At 43.5% G+C, this 12,780-nt stretch overlaps 1 protein-coding gene across 1 annotated transcript in view; it reads right to left on the bottom strand.

The window, feature by feature from the left end:
• Nucleotides 1-11,112, bottom strand: part of IL6 (interleukin 6) — a 29,559-nt gene extending 18,447 nt beyond the window's left edge. Inside the window, exons 1-2 of the mRNA XM_058833154.1 lie at nt 11,046-11,112; nt 8,734-8,835 (exon numbers count right to left, since the gene is read on the bottom strand). The gene's annotated coding sequence lies outside the window, so the exon portion shown is untranslated. The remainder of the gene's footprint in view (nt 1-8,733; nt 8,836-11,045) is intronic.
• Nucleotides 11,113-12,780: the final 1,668 nt, after the last annotated feature.

Here is a 12,780-nt window from a genome sequence, read left to right as displayed (position 1 = left end):
ATGGGTGAGGAGCTGGCTCATGGGTTGGGCACAAAGGGTTGTAGGGAATGGGGTGACATTAGACTGGGGACCTGTCACTAGTGGAGTTCCACTGGGCCCCATCCTTGGCCTTGTGCAATGTCTACGTTTATGACATGGATGCAGGACTGCAAGTTCACAGATGATACAAAACTGAGAGGAGCTTCAAAGGCAGGGAGGCCCTGCAGAGACCTCAACAAATGAGAGGCCTGGGCAGTCACCAACCACATGAAGTGCAGCAAGGGAAAGTGCTGGATTCTGCACCTGGGATGGGGCAACCCTGGATGTTGGAAAGGGGAAGGTGGAGAGCAGTGCTGTGGAAAGGGACCTGGGGTCCTGGTCGATGGCAAGTTGAACATGATTCAGCAGTGCCCTGGCAGCCAGGAGGGCCAACTCTGTCCTGGGGGGCTTCAGGCCCAGCATTGACAGCCAGGCAAGGGAGGGGATTGTTCTGCTCTGCTCTGAGCTGGGGCAGCTTCACCTTGAGTGCTGGGGGCAATTTTGGGTGCCAAAATGTGAGAAAACTCTTAGAGGGGTACCCAAAGAAGGGCAGCAAAGATGGTGAAGGGCCTCAGTGGGAAGCCATACAAGGAGCATCTGAGGTCACTTGGTCTGCTCAGCCTGGGGAAGAGGAGACTGAGGGGAGACCTCATTGCAGTTACTGTGTCCTCCTGAAGGGAAGAGGAGGGACAGATGCTGGTCTCTTCTCTATTGGACCAGCAACAAGGAATGGCCTGAAGCTGTGTAAGGGGAGGTTTAGACTGGCTATCAGGAAAAAGTTCTTCCCCCAGTGGGTGGTTGGGCATTGGAACAGCTCCCCAGCGAAGTGGTCACAACATCAATCTGACAGAGCTCAAGAAGTGTTTGAACAATGCTCATGGGCACATGGTGTGATTCTTGGGGATGGTGCTGTGCAGGGCCAGGATTTGAACTCAGTGAGCCCTGTGGGTCCCTTCCAACTCAGCTGATTCTGTGGGTCTGTGATTATCTTTCTGGCACTTCTGTTGTTCAAGATGCAGTGAACGTATAATTATTTTTTTTTCCAGAAAACTCCTGGGTTATTGTGAGGCAAAGTGTGCCTCTGAATTTGACAGGGACTGGTACATGGAAGCACAGGTCTGGTAGCAAGCATCCCTAGTTTCAGACCTCTTAGGTAAGGACCATAACACACATAGGAAGAAAAGCAAACTCAGACCATTTAGTTAAAAATGTGGAGAGAGGAGGTGACCCAGGCAGTCTTAAGTGGTTGGCTGCAATAGTACGCAAAGCTCTCAGGAAAATTTTGAATGAAAGGCAAGTAGAGGTTGGGAGGTGGATAAAATGAAACATGACTTTGTAATGTTGGATTGTGTCACCCCAGTACACTCATTGAGAAACTATTTCCTACACAAAGGAAACATGTTTCCATCCTGGGAATTTCAATTAAGCCTCTTCATGGAATCTTGTGGGATGGAGTGAGGAGGGAGCAGGGAGAAACAGGGATTAGGTGTGCAGGGAGCTGGCAAAAAGAGACAGAGCACTGCTGAGTGTTAATAAGCAGATGGTGAGGAAGGAACTCATGAACTGGGTGCTGTAATGGCAGCAAGTATGCTGTAAGGAAATAACTGTGGAAGGGATGGATGCTGCTGTCTGTGGCAGGTATGCTGCTAGGGTGAACTTAGAGCAGTCTGGTGAGATATATCCAGCAGAAAATGGAGAATCTTACTGCTCTAATTCAAAGACATTTGTGAGATTTCACTTCAATTTTTCATATGCTTCTGATTGCTCTATGTCAAACATAGAGCAATGAACTTTCAAACATGAACTTTAACTGAAGGGTGCCAATAGTGGTCAGAGGGATGGAGGGCTTTGTGCTGAAAAGGAAGTAGGAAGTGGATACTGTGTTTAGTCTGGTGAAAGAAAGCCTCAGAGGGGACCAAGACTGCTTCTTATTAGCATTGTAACTACCAGAGAGGGTGCCAACAAAGTGATGGGACTAATCTAGCCTTGAATAGAAATGTATTGTTGAAGTAGGAAAGTGCTTCCTAATAATGAAACAAATTTTCTAACCAGAAAAGTGTTATACAGTGGGACTGGTCAAGTGCCTGGAGGCTACTGAATCTCCATCCTTGCAGGTGTGTGAAACTTGATTGGATAAGACATTTAGCATCTTGATCCTACTTCAAAATTGATATTTCAGTAATGGCCTAGCTGGCCTCCAGGAGTGCCTCCTACCTGAATGATCCCATGCTCCATTAGAACAAAAAGTTCCCAGATACCTTGCACAGCACATGAGTATGAAACAAAAGGCCTCAGTATTGGTTCCACAAGTTTCAGAGTATTTTACTGGAGAGCAGAGAATGGCAAAATAATGAAAAAAAAAATGAGGTGATGAGAGCTGAAAAAAATTTCTAATTTTTCAATAAAAAAGAGTACAACTGAGGCAGAATTCAGATATAGAAAAGGAGTGGGTGGAAAAGCAGAATTAGGATATAGAAAAAGAGTGAAGGGAAAATAAAAGAATCAAAAGAGAATTAAAGGGAAGAGGGAGAGAGACAAGGTCAGGAGATGCCCAGATTTGCTAAAGAGTTCTGCAAAATTGAATTTTCTTGGTAGGTCCAATAATTCTGCCTCTCCTAAATCATATTACTTATATGATCACTTAGGAAGTGATATGAAGTGGGGAAGAAAATTCGCCTGCCCTTTATTTTTGCATTGTGGAATTACAGAGCTTGCAAAAGATGGGGCTGTAGCCTAAAGTCAGCAACAACATTTTTATTCAACCCTCTCTCCCTACCTCTTCATCTTCCCCAGTAAGGCTATGCAAGCTGGTAGGACCGTCTCTATGAGACAGAGACAATTGTTTCTTCAGGCCCATCCATCCCTGAGACCAGCAGAAAAAAATCCACTTTTTGTTTGTAACTCAGTTTTCTACCAGTGTCATTCCGCTGAAATAAATGCAGGCAGTTTGGCTTTTAGTTCATGTACAGGGGCTGCTTGCTGAGGTGGCAGATGCTGCTCTCCCAGCACCTCCGTGGGCAAGGACACAGGTCTGAGAATTGAAACAGAAACCTCCCCAGGGAAAAGAAAACCACATTTCTAATTGTTTGGAAGTGGCCCGTATTCATTGCCCAGAGGCAGACAACAGTGAATGGACAGTCTCCTTCCTAGTGACTCAAGGACTGCATTCCTTGCATTTGGAGTTCGCTCATTTGCCAAAGGAAGATGTGTCACTCTGAGGAAAGCATCACATCATTCTGGTGAAACATCACCCACCTTTGAATGTATTGTCTGGCACCCAAGGATGTGACAACAGAGAAATGTGATAGCTTGGCAAGAGAGGCCAAGTGAAAATTGGAACGTGTCTGTACTTGTATGGAAGAGGGATTCTCAGATATTTTCTTTCACTTCTCTTACACTCAAGTTTCCCTTTTCCATTATAGTCAAAAAGGAGTAACTGTCTCAAAAGCAATAACCTCAATCAGCTGCAGATATGTGTCTCTATGTCTTTATATTGCACATGTTTCCTGTCAGGACACAGTGTCTTTCTCACCACAGCTGTAGTGAGTAGGCTTGATATTCTTGAGTGGCTGAAAATTTGCTCTGCACCCTCTTCTGAACTCTGATCTGTGAGAATCACCTCTTGAATACATCCTTGCTACTATGCCTTCTAATATCTCCTTTCAGCTTTAGGAGCACTCAGTCACTCAGTTCTTTGGATCTGTCTCCTGCAGTGTGGTTTCTGTGCCTATCTCCTGTTTTGGATGCCAAAGACCTTCCTTTATTGGATCCACCTTTTCTGGTGGACAATCTGGCTGTGGCTTGTCTGTCTCAGTGGAGGATGCAGTGTCCCTTGAAGGCAATGCTACTGAAGCACACCCAAAAAACAGTGAAAGGAAAGCTGTACTGTCTCCAGGATGCCAAGGACACCTTTGCAGGAGCTTGATTCCAGAGCTGGACCTGACTACCAGTGCAAAGACCAGTGCCACCTCAGGAGGTAAGGGTCATGGCTGGTGCACGATGGAGAAGAAGAGAGAGGGAGGTGTTTGGTTTGAACTTAGTGTGGATGGAGGCAGCAAAGGACGGGGAGTGACTGTGGAGCTGTTTGGAAGAGAGGCCTCGGACAGGGAGAGGTTTGGTTCAAGAACTACATGAAGAATCAGTCATTGTCAGTGCCACCAGCCTCTTGTGGATGTCATGGTAGATGGGTATTAGGGACCACAGGCACATCTGACAAGAAGAGATAATTTCTACAGATGGCAGTTGTATTCCTGTTCACTCACTAAAGGGAGAGGCCAATATTGCTTGGGAGAAGGAGAGATTTAAATACTGAGGGAAAGAAAATGAATGAAATGAATCAATGGTAGGCTGTATCTATTGGTGAAGGGAGGCTGGCAGAGGGTGCCCTGGACAGGGACACCCAGACCTCTGTGTTACCAGAATGTATGTGTCCCTATTCCGGCTAATACAAATATCACTCTCCAAAACAACTTTTTGGGCATACTTTGGGGGTCAAGACCAATCCATGGCCACTCCTAAGATGCAGCTTGTGAGCATGCAATCTAGTTTGGAAAGTGAGACACTTTAATAATGTGAATATGAGCTTCAGTGCCTGAGAATGGCTTTAGTCACTATTCACTGGCAAAGTTGAAGCATTAGATATTTGATAAAGTTTCTTGCACCTAAATTAGAGCAAGAAAGTCCTGGCAAAACTGTCTAAGGAAGAGGAAATCTTGGGCATGAAGTTCTTATAAGTTGGGGGCAGAGTGGTTGGAAAGTGGCCCAGCAGAAAAGGACCTCGGGGTGCTGGTTGATAGAAGCTGAACAATAGCCAGGGTGTGCTCAGGTGGCCAAGAAGGCCAGTGGCATCCTGGCCTGTATCAGCAATGGTGTGGCCAACAGGACCAGGGCAGTGATTGTCCCCTGTACTCAGCACTGGTGAGGGCACACCTTGAGTCCTGTGTTCAGTTCTGAGCCCTTCAACTCAGGAAGGACATGGAGGTGCTGGAGTTTGTCCAGAAAAGGGCAATGAAGCTGGGGGTCTGGCATACAAGTCCTGTGAGGAAAAGCTAAAGGAGCTGGAGTCGTTTAGCCTGGAGAAAAGGAAACTCAGGGGAATTGCGACTTACTGCTCTCTACAAATGCTCAAACATCTTTTCCAACTAAATTGGTTCTGTGATTCTCTAATTCTATTGAGCCAATCTACTGCACTGAGTGATGATTTTTTGGATCCTACCTTGTAATTACCCAGAGACAGGTCTCTGTTTACCTCCTTTGCCATGCACTGCCACAGCCTTTCTTTGTTTTTCTCACCAGTTGTGCCAAATACAGCCGATACTCACAGCTTTCCAAGGGCACAGTGCAGCATAGCCCAGGTACACCACTGGAATACACAGCCTATGTTTGAAACACAGTGCTGGGACCCGCCCTTCTTATGCAGCCCAGCAGAGGCATGATTACATCACCCCAAGTGCCAGATGAATCCTCCATTGTGTCATCTCATGCTTCTGTTGTGTTGCCTCACGCTTACATTGGAGAAATTAAAGTCTTAGCATTGTTGTACAACCAGTAGGTTGGTCCTTTCTTTTTCCTTGGAAAGGGAAACACTTCTCAAGGGAAGCACTGTCATCCATGAAGGATGCAGGACACTCTTCTTGCACAAGAAGGCAGGGGACAGTGTAGATCTTGTAACTTGGCTGTACAGGGCCTTTTCAGGACTGCCAGGTCTGAGATGGCACAGAGCGAAGAAGTTCTTCACCAAAATCCCCTTGTTAAAGGGGGCCAATTGAACATGCCATTGCCAGCTGTGGAAGTTTGAATGAGTGTTACAGCTGCTTGGTCAGATTTTGCTGCCTTGGTTTCTGGTTGACAGGTGTTATAATGGAAGCCCAGTCATTTCAATGTAATTACCTGGGTTGGAAGCATAAGGCCTAAGGTCAGGGAAACTTCTGCTTCACTTAGCCTTTGTTCAAGACAGCAACCAAATACACACAGTAGGTGAAATATATGCCTAAAAGTCATTGAAATTGTATCTATGCTTTAAATGTTTTCTTGATACTGCTTAATCCAGTCACCCTTTCATTTATGACCTCATGAAATAATTTCATCTGGATTAAGCTAGAATTAAATCCCTGTAATTTAAAGACGAAACTTTACACCTGAGTGTCTAAAAATATCAAATTACCTACTACAAACCCAAGTTATACAACTTGGCTTTGCACTGCTGCTCCACACAGTGAAGGAACAGCAGAAAAAAAAGAAAGAAAGAAAGAAAGAAAAATTATTAGAAGATGGAGTTTGCCCTCCAGCTGGACTATGTTCTTGTAAAAGCAATAATCTGCGTCAAAGTGATCTAAACAGAACAACCAGCAAAGGAAATTAAAACTGTCATTCTTTGACACAGGATACTGCTTGATAAGAATGCAGAACAGCTGTAAGCTAAATGAGCCACATAATGGCTCATTTTCATGGCATCCTTTATACAGACTTCACAATAATGTTACCAGCCTATGGCTCTTGTCTGGCAATTAATGATTTGTGTTGGTAACTTATTTTTGCTATTTAGAAATGTATTCTTCATATTTTGTTGAAAAAGTAACAGGATAAGCTGTAATTTGTAGCTGCTTTTGGAATGTGAATTGTTTTCTAAGTCTTCTGACAAAAGAAAGCACAGTTTCCAGGCCTAAATCCTAAAAAAAGCAAAAATCTGAAACAGACTTACAAGTTTTTTTACGTGCATAGTTTTAAAGAACAATTTTTACTTATTTTATATGTGTGTGCATATATATACACATATATACATAAAATATAAGTTAATACATATTTTGAAAACAAAATTTAAAGAATAGATAAAATTCTGTCAAACAATTCAGTGAAACCCTGTTCTCATTTGGCTGCTTACGTAATTTTAGAAAAGAAGACCTTGGCATGTGGAGAAGCTAAAGCTTTTTTAAACTGCTTTATCTTTCATCCATTTTCAGTCGTTTCAGACAAGTTTACTGGAACCATTTCCTGGGATTTCTTGGAGTTGCGAAAACACATCCCTCTGACCCTCACTCTGCAAAAAAGACCCACTTCAGGCCCTGCACTGAATGGGTCTTACCTTGGAAAAGAATTTCATTGCCTTCTCCTTTGGACCTGAAGGTGCAAATAGCATTCAGGAACTACCATGCAAGTTAGATAAAGAAATGCTCTTTTTATTACTGCTCCAAGATGGGAAGAAAATAGCCACCCATGCCTTAGGAGAGAAGGGCAGTGGAAATGCAGGCTGCTGCACCAGCCTGGGTGCCGGTGTGTGTGGTGCTACCGAAGGGGCTGTTGGGGGTCATTCTGCCTAGAGGTGGGAAGAGCGACAGGATCCTCACCTCTGTTCTTCCCTCTCCACTGGAGCCCCCCCAGGCAAACCTTTCTGCTTTATTTCCCACACTCTGAAAGATGGGAGCTCACTCAGCTAATCCCATATGTCCACTTCTGTTGTGTCTTGTAGGTGGTTTCACAGCATAAGCCCTGTCAGGAGGATACAACAGCAGTATTGCCACTCTCACACCATGCATTGAACAAACATCCCAAAGAGCAGGGACACTTAATGTATAATATGGTTTTAATTTCCAGTATTTGCTTTACTGGGTATATGTTTTGCTTTGCTGGGGCATATTTAGCTGTTATTTAAACTCCTATCTATGAACACAAGGCTTCATAATTGCTTTTTTATTAGAATTATCAGTAGTATTACTATTAGTGAAAGTCTAGTCCACTTTAAGGACTCCAAAGATATTATGGCTTTAATAACACATGTTGGAACCCTCAATAAAGTTGTGAGGCCTCATGAGGCTCTAAAATGAGTGAGACTGCAAATAAATGCTTGCCTTCAGTGAGTTTGTAGTCATTTTCCCTGAAGACAAATTGCATCAGGAGGAAAACACAAGGCAGTTAAAACTGCTGGTTTATTTCAGAATAAAATTGCAGGGAACATTACTGTCAAAGCAAAGTTAAACATCCTGTCAAGCATGTATAAAGGCCTCAGGTCCCACTTCAGCTGAGGAAACATCTTTGCTGGCATTAGTCTAGCTGGGTTATGTTCTGTAAAATGTCAATTGTCTGCCATTCACAGTACTAATACATGGTAAGGATTAAATGAAAGTTACATAACGTTCAAGAGTTGAAAATATCTCAAGAAAATAAAATTCTTCTTTGTCTGAGGGAGTCTGTGTTTCTCCATTATGCTCCTGGTGTGTTTGAGAATTAATGAACTAGCAGGGAGAGATTTTCAACTGCAGAAATTGCAGCCATGTGGCCATCTGCCATGGTTTTTACAACTCATCTTGATTGGATTTCTGAACACAAGGTGCTTCCTTTGCTCTTCTCCATGCTGATGCTCAGGCTGATGTGGTGGCTCTGGTATTAAGAATCATGGTCTCCTTAGAGAACTCTGCTTGGCACAGTCTCACAAACCTCACAGATGAGGAGCTGAGACTCTTGCCTAGGAGCGTGGGTGATCTGCCCTCAGGGCAAGACCAGGAGCTGACTGGGAGCCTGAACTCACCACTGTCCTTTTTACATCTGAGCATTATGACCTGTTGCTGTTGTGCCCTTTTTTAGTGTCCTTCTCCAGCTGGACCACAAACTCAATCTACAGGCATAGCTGTCATGCTTAGGGAAAACCTCAAAGATTTGACCCTCACATCAAATTGTGAAATAAAAGACTAGAGGCATTCAGAACAAGTCATGTACACTCACCTCCATGTCGTCCTCCAGAAGTCTCTGAGTTGGCTTGTCAGTATTCTCTTCCCATTTGGCATGTTTTTCTGGGTTTATGAATAGCCACTTCCATCAACAAGCCTATGACATATATGATATACACCAGCCTTGGGTGACAGAGAGGAACTACACAGGGACATGAATTCCAAGCTACCTATCAGACAGAAGTCTGCATAGAGTTGTTCAGGGTTTTTTGTTTTTTGTTTCTTTGGTATTTTCTTGCAGCTCATTTTGAAGTTTTGGGGAGCAATGTCATGCTTTTGGATCAAAGCAAAGGAATGGCAGTGCAAATAAGTCAGTAGACTGGGGAATAGTCTATTAAATTTTTCTTAGACTGAATTTTGATGTGTGTTCAACCAACAGTAAGAGAAACAGATGGTGAGGTATGGATTTCAGATGAAACAGTTTCCAGATCTGGTTTGTGCCTGTGCTGCTGCTGGAGAGGAGGCAAAAGAGCGGGGGAAGAAGAGGAATAGGGATAAGCAATATGGTACTGGAAGGATTACTGCCACACTTCTCTTTTGGCATAGATCTTTCCTTAACACACGGTAAGCTATGACATGTGTTGTAACTAGCACCGAAGAGGGGTTACTGCTCAGAGCGGACTCGTAAGAGAGCTACGTGCAGCTTTGAGCTTGCGTGCACAGCTGTCCCCAGGAGAGACACAGTGAAGTCATGGTGGTCCTTGGATGACCTCTGGCAGTCTGGGTTGGAAACTGTGTTGCTCAGGCAGATTAGAAACCAGGGCCTGAGCCAGGAGCCTGATTTAGCTACATCTGTGAGCATGCATGCCGAGTGCTTGCAAAGTTGAATTTAATTCAGGCCTCTAATTTCATCTGTAGGGGCTGCTGATGTTTCCCACTGACAGTTTCTTGGTTCATCCTTTGTCAGTGGCCCAACACCAACAGGGTGTTCTAAGATGTTGCCAGGGTTTGTCAGCAGAATTTTCAGGAGAAAAACCCACCTGCATTGCCCATTTTAATTTCAGAAAATAACAGAGTGCTGAGCAAGGAGGCTTGAAAGAGAAATACAGCAACAAGGGAAAGGATTGTTCACCATGACTGATGAAAATGACATTGCAGATCTCAGCTAGTGTTTCATGGAGTAAATCCATGAATGGATTAATGGATTTTCTTGCAGTAATTCCATGAATGCATCCAGTAAATAAGAGACCTTGCAGCTTTTGCATATTACACTATTTCAAATTCATGACAGCATCATGACAGCATCATGACAAATCCTACCTTTTCATGCTGTCTGTAACACAAAGGATCCAGAAACAGCTTGCAATTAGCCAGGTCTCTGCTGTGACTAGGTCACATAATCACAGCTGCCTCAATGTCGCTGTGTGTCACCTTTCCCTTTTCTGATATTTAAGTACATTTAGGTTTTATTTAGGCTCTTTATTTTAGTTAAGTTCCCTTTCCTATTTACCTGCTGGCTATAGTCTGCATCTTGTGTTGTAAAATCAGGGTAGGGAGTATAGGGGTGGAAGTTCTGGTGAATTATGTAACTTCACAGTGAGTTAGAGATGTGACATTTGCTTCTGGTTGGGGTCTTCAGACTGTTGTGTAACATCAAACAGTGGGAGCAAAACCACTGTAGGTTCATCCAAAAGGTTTGGCAAAATTAACATTTCCTGAAGTGTGAGCAGGGCAGGCTAAAATTCTGAAAAACTCCTTTAACTCATGTTATGAGCTGGTACTCAGGTACCATTCATTGCTCTGCAGCACCACTTAAGGGAATCACATGGAAGAGAGCATTTGGACAGCATGATATCCCCACAATGCCTTCTTGGGGATGAATCTTATTCCTATCCTTTTTTTTGCTTGAAGAGGTGGAAAGTCAAATTAGGCAATCATCTTGGAAACACACTTCATTGCTCTGGTGCCCTTGCTCTATTTCTCTGAAAAGATAACATGATTTATTAAAGGGTATATCCTCTTTTTGGAGGGATATTCCCCTAAAAACATGACATAATATAAGGCTGTGGTGGCAGAATTTCTTCCTCCCATTTTCTCTTTTTCCTGTGGAAAAGCTGGTGATCCAGGTCTGTATTATTATGAATTTAAACTACAGTATATGTTAGACAGCTCATCTGTGGTTCACAATCCTGTTTCACTTAGCACCATGCCACAGGAGCTGCCCTAAAAAGATCAGTGGCAAAAAGCGCTTCACAGAAAAGGCAACAATGTCATCTGTACTTCCAATTCTCCTGTGTAATTTAAATCCAACCCAGCTACACAAGAAAATACAAAGTATCTCTTTATAGGCAATCACGGCATACCTACATGCTCAGATTGCTAAATGAAGGCGGGAAGGAAGGGTGAAGTCAGCAGCTCAAAGCCCAGATTTTCCTGACTCACTGCTGTGTTCCAGCTGTGTCCTCCAGCTGCTTCCACGCAAGTAACATTTTCTGCTGAGTCACGGCATGACAAGGCATTTTCCCCTCATGATTAATCCCTTCTCTAAGAGCAAACTTGCTTCTGATTTCTGCTCTCTTCTGCCCTGAGGAAAGTGCCTGGGTCATGGCAAAAGCAGATCTTTCTCCTTTTTATGTTATTTCCCCCCTTTTCCTGGCTACTGCTCACTCCTTGCTTTATCTCTGGAGTATGGGAATAACCACAGCTGTTTTAGGGAATTGCCACTCCCATTTACTATCCATCTTATTAACCAAACTCTGCCAGAGAATGTCTGTAAATGAGGATTTTCTTTGGCACAAACTGCTGTGGTAGCACAGCGCTTGTAATACTCCTGTTGCCTTTGCAGCTCTTACTGTATGTTGCAACAGCTTGCACAGCCAGTTTCCACACTGTCACTGGCTAAATCATTCTTGGCATCAGTGGATAAGCTTTCCAGAACCTGCAACCCAGCTCTGACTAAGCCAGGACAGGAATCCTGGTCCTGGGCTGTGTTTTCTCTCTCAAGTGTTTTGAAACATTTTGGATTTGACATCTCTGGGCTGACCTCACTTGGGCCATGGAGGAGCACACTGACCTCCCAAGTCATGGAGCTGGAGGCACCTGTTTTCAGCAACAGCAGTGTGTGCTGGAGCAGGTTGGGTCCAAAAGTAAACTGTGAGGTTCAAATCCTGCTTTTAGTAAACCAGGTGCTGATATGGGTCAGTGATTTATTGTTCTATTTATCACATGTTTCAGAGAGCAAAATGTTGGGTTTTTATATTTTGTGGATAAGATTCTGTGGAAAACCCATCCAGTGAAATCTGTGAGCTCTCCTGTAATAAGATAAATCTGTGATCTCTCCTTTAATAAAATAACATAGCTAAAACCACAGAACATCAGTATTTATGAGGCAAACAAAGGCACCACAGCTTGGCCCAAGGTTTCAGACTAGAGGCCCATGTTCATGGAAGGTGTAATCTCTCCAGCTGACCCTGGAGAGAGAAGGCAAAGTTGCTTTCAGTTAGAGACTTGTAGCCAGGGCTTGATTAAAAAATTTGAAAATGCAGAGCAGTACAAGTAGGAAATCACAGGGAAAAGTGTTTTCATGCAAGTTGGAGAGCTGTCACAATATAATTATGTTTGAAACATATTCCTTAATTTCCTTTGTACAAACCTGGTGGCACAATGGCCCTTTTGTCATATCCCCCTACTCTCTCCAGCTGGTCACTCCTGACACAAGGAACAGCTGTCACAACACTGCTACCAACAGAAGGTTAAGATGAATGGATGTGAGCTGAATCTACTCTATCTGAGGTCTCCAGTAAGGTTACCAAAACAGGAAGGCTGGGGAAATGTGAATTTTGGGAAAATGGGAAATTTGGCAATTGTCATGAAATTTCCAAATGTCCTAAATATGAACAGAAGAAGAAATAGATGGGATTTTTTTTTTTCCCCCCACTTTAGACTGCCTTGCCAATAATTAGATGTCAGAGCATCAGAGAAATGTAGAACCATTTAGGTTGGAAAAGACCTTTAAGATCATCAAGTTTAAGGGTTAACTCAGCTGCCAAGTCCACCACTAAACCATGTCCCCAAGTGCCACATCTACATGTCTTTTAAATAC

The sequence above is a fragment of the Poecile atricapillus genome, chromosome 2 (genome assembly GCF_030490865.1).
Source record: "Poecile atricapillus isolate bPoeAtr1 chromosome 2, bPoeAtr1.hap1, whole genome shotgun sequence".
In the NCBI taxonomy this organism is placed as follows: domain Eukaryota; kingdom Metazoa; phylum Chordata; class Aves; order Passeriformes; family Paridae; genus Poecile; species Poecile atricapillus.
Note: the sequence above shows the minus strand (reverse complement) of the source record. Positions and strands in the feature narration are given on the sequence as shown.